The sequence below is a fragment of the Syngnathoides biaculeatus genome, chromosome 3, assembly GCF_019802595.1.
Source record: "Syngnathoides biaculeatus isolate LvHL_M chromosome 3, ASM1980259v1, whole genome shotgun sequence".
Classification (NCBI taxonomy): domain Eukaryota; kingdom Metazoa; phylum Chordata; class Actinopteri; order Syngnathiformes; family Syngnathidae; genus Syngnathoides; species Syngnathoides biaculeatus.
In genome coordinates this window covers 36,109,028-36,131,658 of record NC_084642.1, presented here as the reverse complement: position 1 = coordinate 36,131,658, position 22,631 = coordinate 36,109,028, and the positions used below count along the sequence as shown (strand labels likewise).

Below are 22,631 nucleotides of genomic sequence, written 5' to 3'. Positions count from 1 at the left end.
TGTTTTTTAATGTATCTCAAACAGCAAGTTTTCTGCATGATGTTTCTAAAACCATAGAAACATACCACTGCCTCCTTTTATCTTGTCTTCAGTCACGAATGCACATAGAGCTGTCTGCTAGTGAATAGATAACTTATTAATACCAAGATAAATACAATCTCATCTGAGCAGCATTACTGTTTGACAATTGCACGGCTGTCTAAATGAAGCTTGAAGCAACAGAGTGACAACCTCATTATTCTTTAGCGCTGCATCCAAATACTCTGTTGCAGGTAATACAAGATACTGATACAGTAAGAAAATGAATCTATTAATCATGCACAAAAAACGGATTTCAGTATTTGGAGCGTAAGTAGTTAGATATAAGATCTTATCTACATTAAATCTATATCAGACAATGCCAAAAAATATTTGTTTTTATTCAATTAAAATTACTAACAGGTGATACTGTGACTGTCTGGTTAGCACATCCACCCCACAGTTGTGAGAACCCGGGTTTAAATCGGGTCTCATTTGTGTGGAGTTTGCGTGTTCTCCCAGTGCCTCCATAGGTTTTGTCTGGGTACTGCAGTTTCCTCCCAAATTCCTAAAACGTGTGGTAGGTTGGTGTGGTTGTATGTGTATATGTGCCCTGTGATTGGCTGGAAACCATTTCAGGGTGTACCGAAATCTATCCCTAAATGTAACACAAAACTTTAGAGATTCTTTCACTCCAACCAAAATGAATGTAACTGTATATATAGCAATTGGAAATTAAATGTAGATCTCTGTTTTGCATTGATGTTTTTATTTATCATTCCTGGCTTTATCTATTATACTTTTACCTCTCATGTAATCCCCTTGAGCAGGTTGCGTTTATTATCTCTTTTTGTAGTTATGGTCATGTATGTGTCCACTGTGCATACTTCCCCCAACCCATCAGACAAGAAAAGTAAAAAATGAAAATGCTTCTTCATAAACAATAAAACCTGTTAAACAACAGCAGTCATTAACCTTAATGTACTGTAGTAGTAAGGCTATGTTTTGTTTTGTGATGGTGGTCAAACAATGATTTGTTTGGATTTTTGAACAATTTTCCCATTGGATTTTTAAAAAAAAATCCAAATACTAAACTATCAACTGCCTTTCTGAATAAAATGTCACAAAAAATAAACACAAAAACATACCAAAACAAAATAACAATCAATCAACCAAATCAATCAAAAGCCTTTAATATCATCATATGAACTGTGCATACAATGAAATAACAAGTGATTCTCAACAAGGTGCATGCCGGAATAAAATAGAATGAAAATAGTAGAACATCTTGGGGAAAAATAACAGATAAAATAGATATGTACGACAAGGCACAGTTATTGCTAAAAGAACTTCGAATAAATAAATAAAATCATATAGTGTATTTTTCAGTATTATTCCCCCTGTCCAGGCCTTGGTGAGATTATTAAAACCAACAAAAGCAAATGAGTAAATTTGGATAATTTTTCAAAACAGTACTGTTGTGTTTAGTGGTTTTAAGTTCAAGGAGTTGATGGGTCTAAGGAAAAAACTGTCTTTGAATCTGGCTTTTCGTGTTTTTTTGGACCTGTACCGCCTGCCAGAAGGCAGCAGGTTAAACAGGTGCTGATCAGGATGGGAACAGTCGTTAACGATGTTAGTAGCTGTTGTGTAATAGCAGGAGCTGACAATGTCCTTTAGGGAGGTCAGACAGCAGCCAGTGATCTTCTGGGAGCTGTTGATCACTCTTTGCAGAGCTTTCCTGTACACTGTTGTATAGCCAGCATACCACACTCTGATGCAATATTTGAAGATGCTCTCCACAGTGATTCTGTAGAAAGCTAGCAGCAGCTTAGCTTCCAAACTGTTCTTCCTGAGCACTCTCAGGAAGTAGTGCAACACCCAAAGTAGTGTTGCACCATGTACAGATACCAGTACCAAACTGGGGTATTTTAATGTAAAAGATAGTGGAGTACCAGTTTATTTATTTTAATGGGAAAACACTCCACTTGTATCTTAAAATGGCAGTACACAAAAAGTCTACAGGTAAGCCAATGACTGCCTGTCTTCTGACAAATTAGGCCTTCAAACTGTAGAGGGAGGCTTTTATGTGTTTGCGTACCCAGCCAGGAGGAACAATAAACAGACCTGGTTGGTCTGCAATTGCATGGTACATCCATCTGAATGTAGCATTGTAACACTGAATCCCCGCCACGCCTGTATGGAGTTTGCATGTTCTCCCCGTGCCTGTGTGGGTTTTCTCTGGGCAGTCCGCTTTCCTTCCACATCCCAAAAACAAGCAACAGTAATTGGACACACTAAATTGATTGTGATTGTGGGCTGCTTCGGTTCTTCAGGACCTGGACATCTACCTGTGATTGATGGAACCATGAATTCTGCTCTTTTACAGAAAATCGTGAAGCAAAGCAAAGCAAATGTATTTGTACACATTTCATACAAAACATAATTCAAATGGCTTACATGATTAAAAGCATTAAAATACATAATTAAAAATATTTTTAAAAATACAATTAAAAGCTTTTGGTGCAAGAACTATCAATCAAAAGTGAAAGCACTCTAAAACGAATGAGAAAAAAGAAGAGTTTTTAATCGGGATTTGAAAACAGTCACACTTAAGGCTGACGTTACTTCTCCTGGAAACTTATTCAATTTTTTTGCAGCATAATAGCTCATGGTTGCTTTGGACTTTGGACTCTATTATTTGACCTGAGTCAATCGATCTCAAAACCCTAATGGCTTTGCATTCCATTAGCATTTCTTTCCTGTATTCACAACCTAAACCATTTAGTGATTTATTGACCAGTGGCAGAACATTAAACTCTATTGTAAAACTGACTGGAAGCCACTGTAAAGATATTAGAATTGGAGCTATATGCTCTGATCGCTTTGTTCTGGTCACAACCCGAGCTGCAGCATTTGGAACAAGCTGCAGCTGTTTATTGCTCTTTTTGGGGATTCCAGTCAGAAGACTTTTAAGAAAGTCAACTCTACTTGAGATAAAAGCATGGATGTGCTTCTTCTAATCTGCTTGATACATGCAAGTATTCACTCTAGATACTGTAGGTTCTTCAAAAGGCAGTTTTAGCAATTGATTAGATATGACTGTTGAAGGACAGGTTCTATCAGAACACCAAGGTTTTGGACTTGGTCTTTGCTTTTTAAAGGTAGTGAGTCCAGGTATTTATGAACAGCAATCGTTTTTTTCTTTATTCCCAAAAACAAATCTGCTTTGTTGTGGTTTAGTTGAAGGAAATTTTGGCTCATCCAGTTATTTATCTGCTTTATTGAACAAATGACAATTTATTGAACAATTGAACTATAGTCATCGGAAGACACTGCTATATAAAACTAAGTGTCATCTGCATAGTTATGATAGTAAAAACTAAAGTTTTGGAAAATTTTGACCCAAGTGTAGCATATACAGGTTGAACAGGAAGGCTCCAAGAACTGACCCTTGAGGGACCCCATATGTCATTGACATTTGTTGAGATGGAGCACTTCCAATGGTTACAAAGTACGGTGAAGAAAATAAGTATTTGAACACCCCGCTATATTGTAAGTTCTCCCACTTAGAAATCATAAAGGGGTCTGAAATTTTCATCATAAGTGCATGTCCACTGTGAGAGATAATCTAAAAAGAAAAATCCAGAAACCACAATGTATGATTTTTTAACAATTTATCAGTGTGATACAGCTGCAAATAAGTATTTGAACACATGAGAAAACCTATGTTAATTACAGAGGTCAAATGTTTCCTGTAATTGTTCAACATGTTTGCACACACTGCAGGACAGATTTGGGCCCACTCCTTCACACAGATCTTCTCTAAATCAGACATCTTTCTGGGCTGTTGCTGAGAAACACGGAGTTTCAGCTCCTCCAAATATTTTCTATTGAGTTTAGGTCTGGAGAATGGCTAGGCCACGCCAGAACCTTGATAGGCTTCTCACGGAGCCACTCCTTGGTTTTCTTGGCTGTGTGCTTTGGGTTATTGTCATGTTGAAAGACCCAGCCACAACCCATCTTCAATGCTCTGACTGAGGGAAAGAGGTTGTTCCCCAAAATCATACAATACATGGCCGCGGTCATCCTCTCCTGCATAATACTACCACCCCCATACTTCATCGTAGGGATGGTGTTCTTGGGATGGAACTCATCATTCGTCTTCCTCCAAACACGGTTAGTGGGATTATGACCAAAAAGTTCAATTTTGGTCTCATCTGACCACAAAACCTTCTCCCATGACTCCTCTGTATAATCCAAATGGTCATTGACAAACTTACGACAGGCCTTGACATCTGCCTGTTTAAGCAAGGGAACCTTCCGTGCCATGCATGATTTCAAACCATGACCAGCATCAGTCACCTTGGAAAAGGTGGTCCCAGCTCTTTTCAGGTCATTGACCAAGTCCTGCCGTGTAGTCCTGGGCTTATTCCGCACCTTTGTAAGGATCATTGAGACCCATTGAGGTGATATCTTGCACGGAGCCCCACTCCGATTTAGAATGACCATCACGTCTTTTTTCACCAGGGTGCTTGACAATTTCTCCGTAGCCCTTTCCAGTCGTGTGGAGTTGTACAATTTTATCTCTGGTGTCTTTGGACAACTCTTAGGTCTTGGCCTTGTTACAAGTTTGAGTCTTACTGATTGTATGGGGTGGACAGGTGTCTTTATGCAGCTAACGACCTCACACAGGTGCATCTGATTCTGGATAATACATGGAGTGGAGGTGGACTTTTAAAGGTGGACTAACAGGTCTTTGAGGGTCATAATTTTAGCTGATAGACAGGTGTTCAAATACTTATTTGCAGCTGTATCACACAAATAAATTGTTAAAAAAAATCATACATTGAGATTTCTGTATTTTTCTTTTTAGATTATCACTCTCACAGTGGACCTGCACCTGCAATGAAAATTTTAGACTCCATGATTTCCTAGTGGGAGAACTTGCAATAAAGCAGGGTGTTCACTTACTTATTTTCTTCATTGTACGTTCCAACCCTCAACCCTCTTTTCAAGGCGGACTAACAGAGGGTTGAGAATTCTAGCTGATAGACAGGTGTTCAAATACTTATTTACAGCTGTATCCCATAAATAAATCGTTAAAAATAATACATTGTGATTTCTGGATTTTTCTTTTTAGATTATCTCTCTAACAGTGGACATGCACCTTTTTTCAGAAAATTTCAGACCCCTTCATGATTTCTAAGTGGGAGAACTTGCAATATAGCAGGGTGTTCAAATACTTCTTTTTTTCACTGTATGTTGCCTCCTATATTCAAAATGCAGAATTTTCATTTTTTGCAATGTATTGTCTGTGCTTTCATCCTGGATCATGCTGTGCTCAGGTCGAATTTCAAAATATAGCAGGGTGTTCACATACTTATTTTCTTCATTGTAACTCCTTTCCTCCAGATAGGACGTGAACCATTTAAGGACTGTTTCATTTAGTCCTACCTAAATTTCCAACCTGTTTAGCAGTATATTGTGATCCAACAAGACCAAAATTGACACATTTCCTGATTCAGTATTCAATCTTATATCATCTGAAGAAAAATGTTCAGACATCAGTTCGTGACCACAAGCTGAAGCACACTTGGGTTTTGTAACAGAATAATGATCCAAAACATACCAGCAAGTCATCTTGTGAATGACTTTGAAAAAAAACCACACACCAGCTCTCAAGATGAGCCTTCCCACCTGTTCCTCATTTGTTAATTGTGCCTTGCATATAAGCCTTCTATTTCATGTCATTCATTGCTATTTTGTCGTACCTCAATAATATGTTCCCGCTTTCCTCGTTCCACATTTTTTGACTCACGGTAATCTGACCTTGCCTTGTGTTTTTGACCTTGCCTTTTTGCCTCACATTTTGGATACTGTTGCCTTTTGGAGTGGCCGCCGGTGGACTGACATTTTGCCTACTATTAGAATCATCTGCTTGCACTACAACTTATCACAAGTCTTGCATTTTGGTCCTCTCCTGTTTTCTGCCCTTGACACGGTTATTGGGTTTAGGGGTCATTACTTTTTCACACATGGCCAGGTAACTGGATAGATTTATTCCTTACAAAAATTAAATAATTTTAAAACAGCCTTTTATATTCAAATGTCACTGTTGGCATAGTCTCTACAACATCAGTAACCACTTCAGTGGTACACATGCTTGACTTTGGTGCAGGCAGTGTGGAATCGATTTCCGCTCAGTAATGGTGTTGATCTGTGCTCTGTGACTGACTGGCAACCAGTTCAGGGTGTAGTCTGCCTTTTGGCCGATGTTAGCTGGGATAGGCTGCAGCACTCCCTCAACACTTGTGAGGATGAGCGGCTTGGAAAATGGGTGGATGCATTTTGAGTTCACATGGATTAGATTTCTCTGATGTTTTTTACATTTGTTTGATAAGCTTGATAATTTAAGTAGGGAAACCATGCAAAAATATAGGAATTGTTGAAGGGGAGTAATACGTTTTCACAGCAGTGCATATATTGTACAATCTTATAGAATTAGATTAGAATTTAGAAGAACAAAAGATAAGGCGTTACCCACAATCACAGAGAGCCTCTTCTCCTCCCAGGTCGTGTTTAGTCACAATCTAGCTATGCTTCTTGACCCTTCGGCAGGGTGTAAGCAGACAAATAACAGCCCCCTCTCCCCCCATCAGTTGGTAAACTCCCTGTGGTGTGGGTGTGGGAGAGTTTGCTCTCTGTATCCTTTCTTGATGTGAATCCAGATTAGCGCCTCGGTATGTGGGATGGACAGCTCTCTGAGAATTTGGCCTCAGAGTGCAATTTTACAGAATTTTTAAAAAGCAACGTGGCCTCATTGTGATCTCTGTGGCAGAAGTGATAAACTACCATTTAGACTGCAAGCCAGGGCGGATTAAATAAAGACAAGACTCTTTTTGTTACTTTATCCTCTTCTCCCATTCTGTAACTGCAGACACATTTAAACACATGTGCTCCAATACCAATGTCATACAGTCACCACTGTGTGACATTTAACACCAGAAACTCACTGACCATGGTCCTTTATGTTGAAAGCTATTGTCATTGCTGTACTGAGATTTCCATGTGTGTGATTATAATGCCCCAAGCCATAACCAAAAGCACACTTTGGACCTGTCATTGTTAAGCTCTAATTCTCTATGATAGGCATAGGCAAGTAAATAGGAGCTGAACTATTATCCACACGAGTGCACCAAATATTTACATTTTTTAGACTTTGCTACACGCTTTGAAGATGTAAAACACTCATTAACTATTGGGGCAATGAAGAATGACGTGAGCTAATCTCACTACAGCAGTGGTAACACCAAGGTCAGAGGTTGCTAATTACTGTGCCGTGAAAAAGCATTTGCCTCCTCCTGATTTATGTTTTTTTGCACAACTAACAACAAACAAAGGTTACAAATCATCAAAGCGATTTTAACATCACTATTTCATATCATTATTTCTGGTTGCAATTTTATTATGTTCTGATTAACTGTTTTATATTTCTTATTCATTTTGTGAAACAGCACAAAGGACAAACCTTTTGCAGTAGTTGTCTTGTGCTTGTTCAAGTAAACGATGTCATTTTTTTTATAAACCAGGAAAAAGCTATACACTGAACTACTACCTATTCACAGTACTATTCACTAAGTCACTACTTTTCTGTGGAACCATTTCAATTTTTGCCGACCTACTTGCACTTTTAACACCCCCAAATTGGCAGTGGTGAAGTTAACAAAGCTACAAAGGAATGTACAAAGCTACAGTTTGTGCTAACAGATCTGAAAGGTAAAGTGCTTTTTGAAATCCATGTTTTACAATGTGTAGTCTCTGAGGTAAAAAGGTAATAAAATGCACAATCGGAAAATAGTAATTTATATGGTGACAGGTTGCGAAGTTACGACAAAAATGGCAATGTCCTTGCACTTTTGGCGTCTTTCTTTCTAAATCACAGTACCTGTAATTTATTTTTAAGGGTAATATTTTAAAATGACTTTGAGGTGTTATTGAATTCATTTGTTGTACATTTGGGTTTGAACTACTGCAAATAGACAAAGTAAAAAACCTAGGGAGATAGCCCTTCTCCTTTGCAGCCCCTACTAACCAGAAAATATCTCAGACTCCTCCTCATTCACTACCTTAAAAAACCTGCTCAAAACTCAGTTACCCAACAGCGCTTTCACTCCCTTTACCTCTTTTTCCCCCTCATGTATCCTTCCCTATCCCAGTCACTCATTTATTTTAATTTCATTTGATATATTTTATCAAATTATTTAGTTTCTGCAAAGCGATTGAGTATTGTCAAGATAACATTACTTCTTTGCAAAACACTAATTTCACTTATGAAGACGCCAATAGTTTTTTGCTTTCTTTAAGCCTTGTGTTCTTTTTCTTGGTGAGTAGAGGATGTGGTTCTCTCACATTGCCAGATGCTGTCTATGTGGGTTGACTGGAAAAATTGAGGGAGAAGTTTGAAGGGGGTTGGGGTAATGGTGAGCAAAGAGTGATGAAGGCATCATGTGATTCAAATAATGAAAAAGAATTTTATTATTGGATAGGATGACAAATGCATGCTATTCCTCACTTGTCATTCCAAATGCATTCATTATCACTGCCTGAAAACACTCTGTACTTCTGCTGCTGTCTCAGAGTTTCATCTCCATCAGTAGTGATTGGTAGAAACGGAGCAAGGGATCCCATGGGGAAATTTGCTCATTATAATGGCTAATCTCTTGACAAAATCCTCTGACTCTCTTGGTCTCTCTTTTCCCCCGCATTCAAAGGGATATTCAGCAATATTGCCATTATGAATCCTTCTTATCACATTCTGCATCATATTTAGAATGCTGTAATATGTCACTCTGATATCAGTGGCCTTTTGTTTGGGTGTCATTGAAAAGAAAACATTGGTGGAACGTCAAATTTGTTTGTCAAAGGCAAACTTTATTTCCATTTGATCTTCCCTTTTCTCGGAAGTGGACTGCAGCATGTTTTGACATGCCCTTTGGTCCCTGGTCAAAGGGTGCAAAAATTTGCATGGAGCAGTTATTTGGATGAACGACATAGAAATGTTTGATAATGAAAATATAAACAATTCTAATATGAAACAAACACTCTTGTCTTTCTGGAAACTAGGGACTTGCATCGTTAGGTCTTTTAAACACTTTTACACTGACAGATGAAACGCATCAATTTTATTCTCAGGGCGCTGAATCTTTTCTTTCAGTAGTACAGATTGTCATTTTGTCACTTCACTGTGGTATAATTTGGAATGTCTGCAGTATTGTCAGGGCTGAATAATATTAATTCCAACCTAAAGCAAATCGCTTATGTGACAGAACGTTAAACCAATTAGTCAGTCTAAGAGTTACTGTACTAATACTGTACCCATCACGTTTATCAGTCAATGGATAACTCCAAATAGCAAAATATCTAGCTCCTAAGCACTTGATATTTACAGACTTCCCGTAATAATTGCTAGTTGAACTATTTTGATGGGGCAGTGTTTGCCATTGCCGATCAATTCTTTGAAAAGAAGCAAGGGAGAATGAGGGTGTAGCCTCACATTTATGGCAATCTTATGCACTGTGTACAACAGGCTATTGATTTGTCTCTATGAGTACCTCCGCTGTGGAGTTAATGACGGAACAACAGAGCCCCAAATTATATCTTCTCATGTTTCATAGAAAAGCCTGAGGTGGAAGGAAGTCCTGGTCACATTCCCATACGAAGAGGAATCACAATCTGTGAATGAAATCCTGTAATTTACATAGTCCATCCGCACCAATATTGTGGACTTTGAATTGTATTTTACCATTTCTTTCATGGCTTTGTGCGTGGTGTGTTTATTTATGTGTATGTGTCGAGGGTGGGGTGGGGGTGGGGGGGCTTACGAATGGAGTACAGTAGAGTATAGTGAAATATCCGGATAAGGGTCTGCAAGTACAGTAACGCAGACTTCTACAATGTTGTAAGACTCAACCGGACTTTAAAACTTGCGATATACATTTGGATGTGAAATAATATAGCATCAGTCTTGTGAAAGTTCCTTTTCGATTTAAACTACTTCAGGGTTCAGTTCTTCATTCCAAAAACTAACTACTGTATTTCAATTAATCATTTATACTTTAAAATTTTTAACTAAGTTCAAAGGTACAAAATGAACCATTTCTCATTATTATTATTATTATTATTATACATATTTTGCTGACAATCTCTTCCCCTCAAAATTCAAGTATGTCATTTCCCCATTGTGTCCACCCATCCAGACCACACTATTAGCAAGCTGTCGCCAGCAATCTAGTAAACATGAGTAAAAACCTGATGCTTGAACTTATCTTTAAAATGAGGAACTAAAAGTTTTTATGTGGAAAAAAAAACAACCCCCCCCAAAAAAAAAAAAAAAAAACAACATGCATTAATTGGACACTTTAAATTGCTCCTAGCAGAGATTGTGAGTGCGACTGTTCTCTGTCTTCAAATGTCCTGCGATTGCCTGGCAACCATTTTAGGGTGTACCCTGCCTCCTGCCCGATGACAGGTGGGATAGGCTCCAGCACTCCCAGGACCCTTATGAAGATAAGTGGCTAAGAAAATGGATGGATGATGGATGGATGGATGGATGGATGGATGGATGGATGGATACCCCCGCATTAAATAAGGGAACACTGTATATTACAGCACATAACCATCGTAGCAGACCCTGCGATATGACTCTTGCATACACAAATATCACAATGACAATGCTAAAAAAATATATACTGTGCAACTCTAGTTTTTGTTCTTTATTTTTAGACATTATTTTGATACTGTCACTTATCGAGGCATCCCTGCTTGGCTTGACGATCACGACTTGAGATTTGTGAATCTCATAAGTGAGCCCATTAATCCATGAAGACATGTTTGTAAAAGAATATATAAAAGCAATTTGCGTAAAAATTATGTATGGCTCCAGCTTTAGTCCTCACACCATAAAAACAGAATCCAGTTTCTGTTACTTATCAACATTTTCTATATTGTATATTATATATTAAGTGAGCAAATTGGGAGTGTACCGTTTTTATGTAGAGTGAAACATTTACATCGGAAGAATTGGACCTGCACAGCATGTGTTTGAAAAACAGTTTCTAGTTGTCACTTAAACGAGTGTTGTCAAAGTCTGTTAATTTCAGAATTGGTCGCTGTTGTTGAGATTGGGACACATGGACACGGACACACAGATATACGTACCTTGACGTAGCGGGCATAATGGCTGGAGTTCTTATCGATTGTCGATTGAAAATTTATTTCAAGAGTAGAAGATTTAATAAAGAAATGAAGAGTTTGTTTTCAAAACAAGACATCGACATTTTTTTCAGATTTACGAAACTCGCGCCAAAATTATCCATTCGGAGCTGGATAATTTTGGCGCGAGTTTCGTAAATCTGAAAAAAATGCCTATGTCTCGTTTTGAAAACAAACTCTTCAAATGTGTACTCCATTATGTATTCCTGGTCTTTAGAGCTTGAAAACATGGAATAGCCACAATTAAATAATATTTTTTTAAGTTCTTCAGTTCATTAAACCTTGGGACAAAAAGAGTTTTGATGAAGGAAGGAGCCTCCTCACCTGTCAGCCAAATCAGAGGAAGAGGCCTGATGAATCTAGTTAACAGACCTCAGGCCTGTACAGTCAACAGCTTCACAGCTGGTGGGAATCTTAATTTCTGCAATGTTAATGTGACAAAAATAGTAGAATGTGACTCACCACGTAGCAGAAACATAAGAACAAGCAAATTTAAGTGCGACAAGCATGTATTCTGAATGCAGACTATTTTTGCAATGATGCGTCATGAAAAAGCATTTGAGAACAGTTCTTTGCCATATAAGATCACAGGGGCATGTTCTTACTCAGGTGTGATTTTGATTTTCAAGATAATGGACCTTTCCGACTGGCAATCTTAAGCTCCAACCTCCTTAGCTACATTTGCCATGTCCCACAAGCTTCCAAAATGGCGACTGAACAGAACAGGTTTGAAGTCGATTATATAACGCATATTCCAGATAATATTGCAGTATGTTTTTTGCCAAATGCGTCAGACTTGTCCAACTTGTCTCAACTATTTCACGTAAGGATATATACACAGGTTTAAGATTTTGGACTGAGTAGGATGCAATGTCAGAGTTAGAGCAAAACGTTGTCAATCGATGCAAAAAAGTTTGACGCCTCACAAACTTCATACTGAAATTCAACACGATAAAATACTGGAATTGTACTGCACATGTAAAGCAGCGTGAATACTTTTTACTTGGAAAGATCCTGAGTAATATCATTGCAGTCTTTATAAATGAGTTGGGGTTTATTTTGTACATATAAAAAAATGGTGATTAACTCAGTCAGTACCATAGTCACCAGATGAAAAGGTTTGACTTGGCTCGTAATCAAACACAGTGCTCTGTCTTAAAAGTCTGATGTGATACAAATGGGCAAATAGATATTTCTCTTGCATGACATTGCGCATTTAAGTATCTAAGTACTTCGGCATGGAAGATTACAAACTTCATTCAGCAGGTCATTGATACACTAACAAGCCAACTAACAGCCCATACCAGATCAGTTATGCCCTGGGTTAACAATGTCCACCCCCAAAACCATTAACCTGCAGGGCGCCAGTGGAAATTCAGCTATCGAGATTTTAAGATGAAAAAGAGCTGGAAAGGCGGTTCTTTGGGAGACAGAAGCAGAAAGCCCAGAGGCTAGAACTGAGTCTGGGGACTTTGAATTTTAGTACAATGACAGGAAAACCATAGGAGTTGGTTGACATGAGGATGAGAAGAAAGGGTGATATGCTGTGCAACCAAGAGAGTAGGAGGAAAGGCAGTAAGGCTAGAAGTTTAGGAGGAGTGTTTAGATTTTATACAGAAAAATTTTAAACATTGCTCTCACTACAAACAAATGTTTTTATTCACTTTTGTTTTTTGCCATTAGGTGTTGCACAGTGACTTACTCGAATTGTTTTTTTTTTTTTGCCAGATTCCATTCCTGATGCAATTCACCTATTTTTATTTATTTATTTTTCAAATCACACTCTTCTGCATATTTTACTGTACGTTGCACACCACACAGAGACACAAAGATCACACACATGCCGAGATGCAAGTATAATGGCAGCATAAACAGTGGTGCACTTCTCAAGGAGCCAGGAACAGTGGCTATTTCGTGGGGGGCAGGAGGGTGCAGGTTCCCCCAACACTGTGCTCTGCTCCCCCTGTGATATTTATTATTCTCCCGCACTTATCTATTCGAATGACATTCCAATGTCATTGCTATACATCCTTCTGATTTCGATCAGGGAATGTATAAGCACGATGGACGTGCCTGTGTAAAGTTAACATGTTTTTCCTGTGCCTACATGGGTTTTCTCCGGGTACTCAGATTTTCCTTGCACATCCCAAAAACATGCACAGTATGTTGATTGTGGACAAACCGCCCGTTGGTGTGGATGTGAGTGCGAATGGTTGCTTGTTTCTATGTGGTCTACAATGGGCTGGCGACCAGTTCATGGTGTGCCCTGCCTTTCGCCCAAAGTCCACACACCCATGACTGGTGTGAAGAATAACCAGTACACCAATTTGATGGATGGATGGATCCTTGGATATACTGTATATGCAGAAATCTAAAGTGAAACAGTGATTTAATTAATTTGATTAATTTGAAGATTAGTACACCAATCATCTAAAACAGTGACCATTGTGCAAATGGTCCAGATACTTCTCAAGCATAAATGGCCAGTCCTGGTCAACAACAGATATCCAAGACCTGCAGAGTGGCGAGACTACTAAAGTGAGTGCACAAATTATTATTATTATTTAAAAAATTGAATATAATGGAAAAGTTCATTTATTTCCATACTTGGATTCAAAAAGTAAAACTTAATAGATTTCAGAGTCTGGGCCCACAATTTAAAAACATTCAAATACCTGTAGTACTATTCAAGCACTCACTGCATCTAAACCCCGTTGAGAATCTATGGGGTATTATTAAAGGAAAAGGCGGGCAACAGACATAAAACCATAAAGAACTGACAGCGAGCAATTGCAATTGAAGCTGATTGCCTCAATGGCATGGGACATCGAGGCAGTGATTAAAGTAAAGGGATTCCCAAGAAAATATAGAAGATTAGCATACTGTTTGGAAAGTACCATATTTTGATTAATTTAATTGATCCATCCATTTTCTTAGTTGGGGGAGTGCTGGAGCCAATCCCAGATGTCGTTGGGCAGGAGGCAGGGTAAACCCTGAACTGGTTGCCAGCCAATCGCAGGGCACATGGAGACAGACAACAGTCGCACTCACAATCACACCTGTCGGCAATTTAGAGTGTCCAATTAATGTTGCATGTTTTGGGGATGTGGGAGGAAACCGAAATTTTCATTGTAGGTGCAGGTCCACTGTGAGAGAGATAATCTAAATCTTGATAAGATAGTAGATAAAATAATCTAAAGCATGGCTCTTCTATTCTTCCTTCTCTCTCATTTTCTCCATTCATTAACTTCTTAAAGTACTCTTTCCATCTACTAAGCACACTACTGGCACCAGTCAAAATATTATAATAACCTGGTGTACATGTCATCATATGCTTCTTGTTTTGCGTTCGCCACCGCTACCCTTTCCCTCGTCGCATCTCAATGTATTCCTCTCGCCTCTCCTCAGTCCTCTCCGTGTCCCACTTCTTCTTTGCTAATCTCTTTCCTTAAATGACTTCCTGTATTTTGGGGTTCCACCACCAAGTCACCTTCTTCCCTTTCCTACCAGAGGACACCCCACGTACTCTCCTGCCTGCCTCTCTGAATACCTTGGCAGTAGTATTCCAGTCTTCTGGGAGCTCTTCCTGTCCATCTAGAGGCTGTCTCACCTCTTTCCGAAAGGCCACACAACATTCTTCCTTTCTCAATTTCACCACCTGATTCTCTGCTCTACCTTTGTCTTCTTAATCTTTCTGCCCGCTACCAGAGTCATCCTATTCACCACCATCCAATGCTGTCGAGCTACACTCTCCCCTACCATAACCTTAGAGTCAGTAACCTCCTTCAGATTACATAATCTGAGCAAAATATAATCCACCTGCATGTTTCTTCCTCCGCTTTTGTAGGTCACTCTATGTTCCAGCCTCTTCTGGAAATAAGTGTTCACCACTGCCAATCCCATCCTTTTTGCGAAGTCCACCACCATCTGCCCCTAAAAGTTCCTTTGCTGAATGCCGTACTTACCCATCACTTCTTTATCGTCCCTGTTTCCTTCGCCCACATGTCCATAGAATCTGCACCAATCGCAACTCCCTCTCTGTCTGGGATGCTTAGAACTACTTCGTGTTGTTCCGTCCAGAATTTCTCTTTCAACTCGAGGTCACATCCTTCCTGTGGGGTATAGCCACTGATCACATTATATATAACACCTTCAATTTCAAATTTCCTCCTCATCACTCGATCTGATATTCTTTTCACCGCCAAGACATTTTTAGCCAGCCCTTCCTTTAAAATAACCCCTACTCCATTTCTCTTCCCATCTACTCTGTGGTAGAATAATTTAAACCCTGCTCCCAAACTTCTAGCCTTACTCCCTTTCCACTTGCTCTCTTGATGCACAATATATCAACATTTCTCCTTATCATCATGTCAACCAACTCCCGAGCTTTTCCTGTCATAGTACCAACATTCAAAGTTCCCACACTCAGTTGTAGGCTCTGTGCATTTCTCTTCTTCTTCTGCCGGCTCAGACGCTTTCCTCATCTTTTTATCTTTGACCGACATTATCTGAAATTCTACCTCCGCCTTGCAGATTAACCGTGCCGGGGGTGGCATAGTTAGCCCAGGCCACGATCTATGGGTAATGGAATTCGTTTGATGAACGCTCATACAGTATATGTTTGGCACAGTTTTATGCCGGATGCCCTTTCTGACGCAACCCTCTGCATTTGTCCGGGCTTGGGACCGGCCTACAGGTTGCACAGGATAGTGCCCCTTGTCGGGCTACAGATAGTCACAAAAGCAATCAAATAAACAAAGTCAGCACATAAGATACACAATTTACATACTACCTAAACTATTTTAAAGTTAAAGTCAAATAAAAGCAATCAAATAAATACATTCAGCACATCACGTGCACAAATCACACATTATCTTGTCTATGTTAAAGTTAAAGTTAAAAGGGTACGTGGGTAATCAAGGTTCGAGTATGGAAATATAAAGGATTTGGTGATTTAAAGGATGTGGGGATGAAAGAGATTCAAACCATAATGGCTCTCACTCCAGTAGTTGGAGCTTGAGTTCACTTGAGCAATTTCCTTTAAGTCCACACAGTCCTCGTTGTACAAGTTGTGTAGGTCGAATAAGTTATGTAGGTACTCCCGTTCAATGTTTCTTCAACAGCAACGATTTGATCACGAATGCGTCTCGTTGTTAGCAAGCTTAAACAAGACTATGCCGAGAACCAAGTTTAAATATACGTTTCCACTAGCCCAACTTGCTATAAATATTGTACTACTACTATTACTACTAGTCTACGAGTAGTAGTAGTAGTAGTACTACTGCTACTGAAATTTATCATCACAGAATAAAAATTAAATAATTCTCTTCTATATCACGGTCTGAGTTTCATGGTCCTGCTCTACTGCATATTTTAATTATAGTTGATATTCTACCTTTTATACTGTTTGTACAACATTTTTGTGTTGCTCCATTGCTCTTGCTCTCTCTCAATCTATGAAATTTTTACGCATGGCATGAGAGCAATATATTTTGAATGACATATTTTCCCCCAAACTATCCTGATAAATGATAGAAACATTGGTGGTTTTTTTCCATGCCACTGACATAACATTAGCACATGATAAATTATTTCACACATCTTCCAAATTCTGGCCCGATTATCAAACATATGGCACAACTGTGTAATGTTATCTCATTTACTCAATAAAACCTTTTCACAATTTTTTTTCTCACACCATGAGTAAGGATGCAACCTCATCTATGTAGATTTTTATTACAGAAACAAAAGTCTTTGCTAAGAGTGTAAAAGGTACAACTCTTTGAGTTGTCACCCCTTACTGAAGTTCTAAGTCCTTTCATTAGATTATATTGAGCGAGACAGAGAAAGACAAAACAAGACAATATCCAGCTGCACCGAGTATTGCACACATGAAGGCACTAGGAAAAATATCATATCAAGGTTCTCTAGTGACAAGTGCTACGAACAGGATGACCGGGAGAGCTAAAAGCCACAACAGAACAAAATCTGTGAAAGTTGAAGGTGGAACTCACAAAACTAATATTTGGTAGCTATGTAAAACATAAAGATGCCAACACAAAATCATTTCAAAATAAAATCAAGTAAATGAAAACAAAGAGTTGGGCATCTTCATAAAAAGTAAAATTGAAAAATACACAAAAATATTTAGAAACTTTGAATTTCCCCTTTTCTCAGCAAGATGCCAAGTCTGTCTTTTACATATTTTAATTGAACAAATCTTAGCTAAACACTTTTCGATGTTATGTTTCTTGAAAGGCTTATTTTAATAATGCAACTGTAATAAGAGCTCCCGGTGGGAACTTCCCACTGAGAAGTTCAAACAAAAAGAACTCTACCCGCTCCATTTTTAGCGCCATTTGTTTCAAATATCCTCTTCCCTTGTGGGTCATTTTTTTTATCTTTGTCTCTGTCTTTTACCCAACTTTTTTTCTTTCTCTCTCTCCCCAACTCCCAAACACCTCCTTGTTTCTGTCTGGTCTCTGCGCAGTCAGTGATTTTGGTAATTACCACGTATAATGCACATTTGATTGGGTGAAAAGGTGGCAGAATTCGCACGTGATTGGTCGGAACAATTCATCACTACCTTAAGGCCTTGTCATGTGTTGTGGCGTTTAAAATAGAAGCACCCGTTATGCGTTGAATCAAAGCCTTTCTTTTTTGGCTCATATGTGGGTCTGTTTTGGCCTGCTTCTGGATCAGGACACGGACTGAGGCAGCAGTTAGGGATCTCTCTTTAGAACAAGACTGGCGCATTTGAGCAAGACACAGCAAACTGTTTAGTTACTTACCACACTAGCTAGTTATCTCGCAGGCTAGCATACATAATAGTTAACGTTTCCCAGTTGTTTGCATTTGAAGACCCAAAGCCGTTACACCAGCGGCTCACTGCGTCCTGAGCAGTGCGCCAGGTGTTACCACAACAATGAAAATGTATCCACTCCAGGAAAAAAAAGGCTCTTCTCAATTTTATTTATGGAACAATAACCCACATGATCCTTCGTCTGATTGGCTCACACAGAGGGACGACCTGTATTTTTAGTGGTTATAGTGATCTGCTGAAATATTTTCGCAACACAAACGTAGGTAAGCAATGGTGTGCGTCTGTGAACACAAATCAGAATGTATGTACAACAGACAAAGAATTTGTCTCTGGTAGTCATTGCCGCCCTTTTATGACATTCATGTTGCGTACAAAGAAGAACAAACAAAGTAACAAGAATGAAGAACAATAGACATTCAATTAATAGGGAACTATTTCTTACAAGAGTCACAGTTCTGCAAAGATGCAGAGTCTTCTAGCATATAGAGCAGAGTGTACCAACCCCCGACATTATTTTAAGCTTATACTGTGTGCCCTTACCCGTTCACAGGGCTCCATTATAGACCAGTGAAATGACAATTGTGCAAAAGGTACAATTTAAAGTGACAAATTGTGAGATAGTCTACAGCATATATTATAAATACTACCAATAATTTGACCAGCAGGGTGTGAGGCTGTGTCCCAACAATGGTGCAAAGGAGAAAATAGTAGGTTTGATGATCAAGAATTTAATGACATAATTACAGAGGTAAAAAATGTTGAATGTCTGCTAGTTTTGATTTGCACTGATCAGTGGCGCCTACCCGATGGAGGGAGCTGGAAGAAGTGGTAGCAAGGATGGAGAGGGTCCAAAAGGATCCCGCCCGCTCAGGTCCTAGTTCAAGTGGCGTGCAAGTGTGCAAGGATTGGTAGGGTGGTGCAAACAATCCAATCAGCGATTTTGATTGTACTTTGCTGTGGAGTTTGTCCTTTTTTATGGCAGCCCCAAACCGGACTATGATGGAGGTACACACTACCGATTGGATGACTGCTGTGTAGAACTGTCTCAGCAGCTCTTGGGACAGGCTGTGCTTCCTCAGAAGCTGCCAGAAGTACATCCTTTGCTTGGCTTTTTTTTAGGATGGAGTTGTTTGTTTCCCTCTTCGTGTCCTGTGAAAGAGGAACTTGAACTTCCAAGAACTTGAAGGTCTTGACAGTTGACAAAAGACAATTGGACAGTGCGAGGAGCACCTGTAGTAAAGGATGCCTCTTGAAGTCCACAATCATTTCTACAGTCTTTAGAGTGTTCAAGGTCAGTTTGTGTTGGCCACTCCAAAGCTCCAATTTCACAACTTCCTCTCAATGCGCAGACTTGTCATTGTCTTTGATGAGGCCCATGACTGTGGTGTCATCTACGAACTTCAGGAGTTTGACAGCCGGGTGCCCTGAGGTGTTGTCGTGTGTGTAGAACGGGAAGAGCAGAAAGGGGAGAGGGCCGATACTGATAGTGTGCGTGCTTGAGGTGGTGTTCCCCAGCGTCACCTGCTTTGTCCTGCCAGTCAGGAAGTTGTAGATCCAGGGGAAGATGGCAGTCGCGATGGTGAGCTGGAGAAGTTTGGAGGAGAGGAGTTCAGAGAGGAGTTGAGATGATCAAGGATGAAGTGCAGACCCATGTGGACGGCATCATCCACAGACCTGTTAGCTCGATAGGCACACTGCATTGGGTCCAGCTGGGGACCTGTGATGCTCTTGAGGTAGTCCACCACAAGGTGTTCAAAGAACTTCATCACCACAGATGTCAAGGCAACAGGCCTGTAGTCATTAAGACCTGAGACTGCTGCTTTTTTTGGGACTAGTATGATGATGGAGCATTTGAAGCATGTTGGTACTTCACACAGTTCCAGACACCTGTTGAAAATCTTTGTGAAGACAGGAGCAAGTTGGTCTGCACAGACTTTTAGGCAGGATGGGGACACAAGGTCTGGGGCCGGCACTTTGTTGATCATTTTTTGTTTGAAGATCTGCCTCACGTTCCTTTCATGGATGTTAAATGGTGGAGTTGGAGATGTTGAAGTGGACGGTGGTGCGACTTGGTGGGTATGTGGAATGAGTAGTCTCTTTTTCAAATCTGCAGTAAACGCTATTCAGGTCGTCAGCTTGCTCACTATTGCTGTCTACTGGGAGGGAATCGACACTTGTAATTAGTTAGCTATTGTAATCCGTGACAGACTGATTGGAGTCGTTAGCGTCAAGCTGCCATGCTTTGTGCTTCCTTGAATTCATTTTGTGATTTTAGGAGAAAAAAAGCATTTTAAAGATGGAAAGTAAAAATAAAAAAACAGATGAGATGCATGCACAAGTCTACTACTATTTAAAATACCTGCTTTGCCACAAATTATTTTCAACTGTTCTAGTATGCTTTTCGTGATATTTTCTTTTGGCTTTATTATTTACTTCAAAGGCCTGAAGGTTTTGTCCTGACAACAACTGGTAATTGGAACTGTTCATAATTTCCTTCACTTGAAACAAGGCCCCAGTTCCAGTGGAAGAAAAACAGCCCCAAAGCATGATGTTGCCACCACCATCCTTCAGTGGAGGTATGGAGTTCTTTTAGTGATGAACAGAGTTGTGTTCAATATTAGTATGTGTAGTATATACATATATATTCATTATGTTTCTTTTACCTTATTTATTTTGCAGACTGCACGATTGATCACTTAAACTGCTCCCTTTACACAATTGACAGTGTTAACACATTTATCTAAATGGATTTCGAGGAATAATTTCTATAAATTGAAATGTCTTGTTCTTGTTGCTTTGTTGTTCCTTGTTCTCTGTTTTCTGTTCTGTAAGCCGTACCAAGCCAGCACCGACTGCTGGAGAAAAAATTGTTCTGTGTTCTACACAATTGGCTATTAAAGATGATTCTGATTCTGATCTGAAACATCTTATGGAATTATAGCCAAATAAAGCAGCCTTGGTTTCATTGGACCACAGCAGTTTCCCCACATATGTGTGGTAGATTTCGAGTGTGATGCCTCAAAATGTCATCAGCCTTGTATGTATTAGATGCCAGATCAGCCCAGAAAACAGGAGATTGTTATATATATATATATATATATGTACTAAAAGAGCTAGTAATAACCAGAAATTCTTGCAGCGCTATTGCTGCAGTCGGCACCTTTGGAGCCTCTCTGACCAGTTGCCTTGACCTTGTCACGTCCCATCGGAACGGGGGTAGGACCCAAATGCAGGACTCGGACGATGCAAGGTAGTTCAAGGAGAAACGTTTATTATATGCCGAGGTCGGGGATCGAGCAGGCAGTCCGGTGCAGCAGCGGTAGTTGGGACCTCGGGCGAAGAGAGCAGGTGAGCGGGCAGGCAGGAGTTGGTACACAGAGGAACAATCAAAGCAAGCAGAAGTATCAAAGGAGTCAGGCTTACAAGGTTGGTCGGAGAACAGGCGAAGGTCGGTACACACAGGTTGTCGATCAGGGATACGAGTGTGCTGGAACGGGACATGAAGCTCAACGAACTGGCGGGGACCAATCGTCATCGGGGTGATATAAATACACAGACTAATCAGCCCGTATGAGACGCAGGTGTGCGCCTCAATCAGCGCACCCGCGCAGGAACCCGCACAGCTCGTGCTGGAGCGGCAGGATCATGACAGACCTTTTTATCAATTATGGAGGGATGTCCAGTTCTTTGTACTGTCACTGTTTTGCCATATTCTCCGCAATAGATGATAACTGTCTTCACCGTGTGCCATAGTAAATTGTATGCTTTTCTTTTTTTACCCCGGTCCTGACTAGTGTTGTTGAACAATGAGATCCCTCCTGTGCTGTTGAAGCTCTCTGCGGCCCATGGATTGTGTTGTAGGATGTGACTACACAGATGTCAGCAAAAGCTTACTCGAACATCTGAACTTTAATTGGGGTGAATCAGAGTCACTTTAAATGGTGGCAGATGTGTGCTGATAACTCCCATTGAATTAATTAAAATGATTTGTTGATTCTGAACATGACTACATCAGCAGTTTAAAAAAAAAGATGTACTTACTTGTGCAGCCACCTTATCTCAATTATGAACTTTTAATTCTCCTGGATTTCATTTGGGACCTATAATTCTTCTTCTTGTTATTTTTGGTGTCATATCAACGTCATTTTGAATTTGAATTGAATTTGTGACTTCGCCGCTCACTTCAAATTCATATTTTGCAGGACATAAAAAAATAGTCAGCAAGTCATGAAAACTAGTTGTACATATGGTGCACACTGGGAAAAAGTTGAGATGCATTTGCTCGGTGTGTGGTAGCCTTTAGACACTTGGCAAAGTTAGATGGAAAAATCGAGTGCATTTTGTTTTAACGGTTTACCATAATATTTTAACTTCAGTTAAGAGATACCATTTTATTCTTACACCTCTGTGTGAGACAGCAAAGGTTTGCAGGGATTCTACAAAGAAAAATGTGTTCAACCTCTGCATTCATTACATCAACTGAATGCCTTTACTGTTTTTTTTTTCAAAAGCTTTGCAT

At 39.6% G+C, this 22,631-nt stretch overlaps 1 protein-coding gene across 4 annotated transcripts in view; it reads left to right on the top strand.

Annotated features, from left to right (window-relative positions):
* Positions 1-22,631, top strand: part of LOC133498589 (xylosyl- and glucuronyltransferase LARGE2s) — a 110,135-nt gene that overhangs the window by 17,653 nt on the left and 69,851 nt on the right. Inside the window, exon 1 of one of the 4 annotated variants that reach the window (XM_061815623.1) lies at positions 20,561-20,688. The exons of 2 other annotated variants lie outside the window; for them this stretch is intronic. The gene's annotated coding sequence lies outside the window, so the exon portion shown is untranslated. Of the gene's footprint in view, positions 1-20,560; positions 20,689-22,631 lie in introns of those variants that run through there. One more of the 4 variants, XM_061815620.1, reaches the window with a different exon arrangement.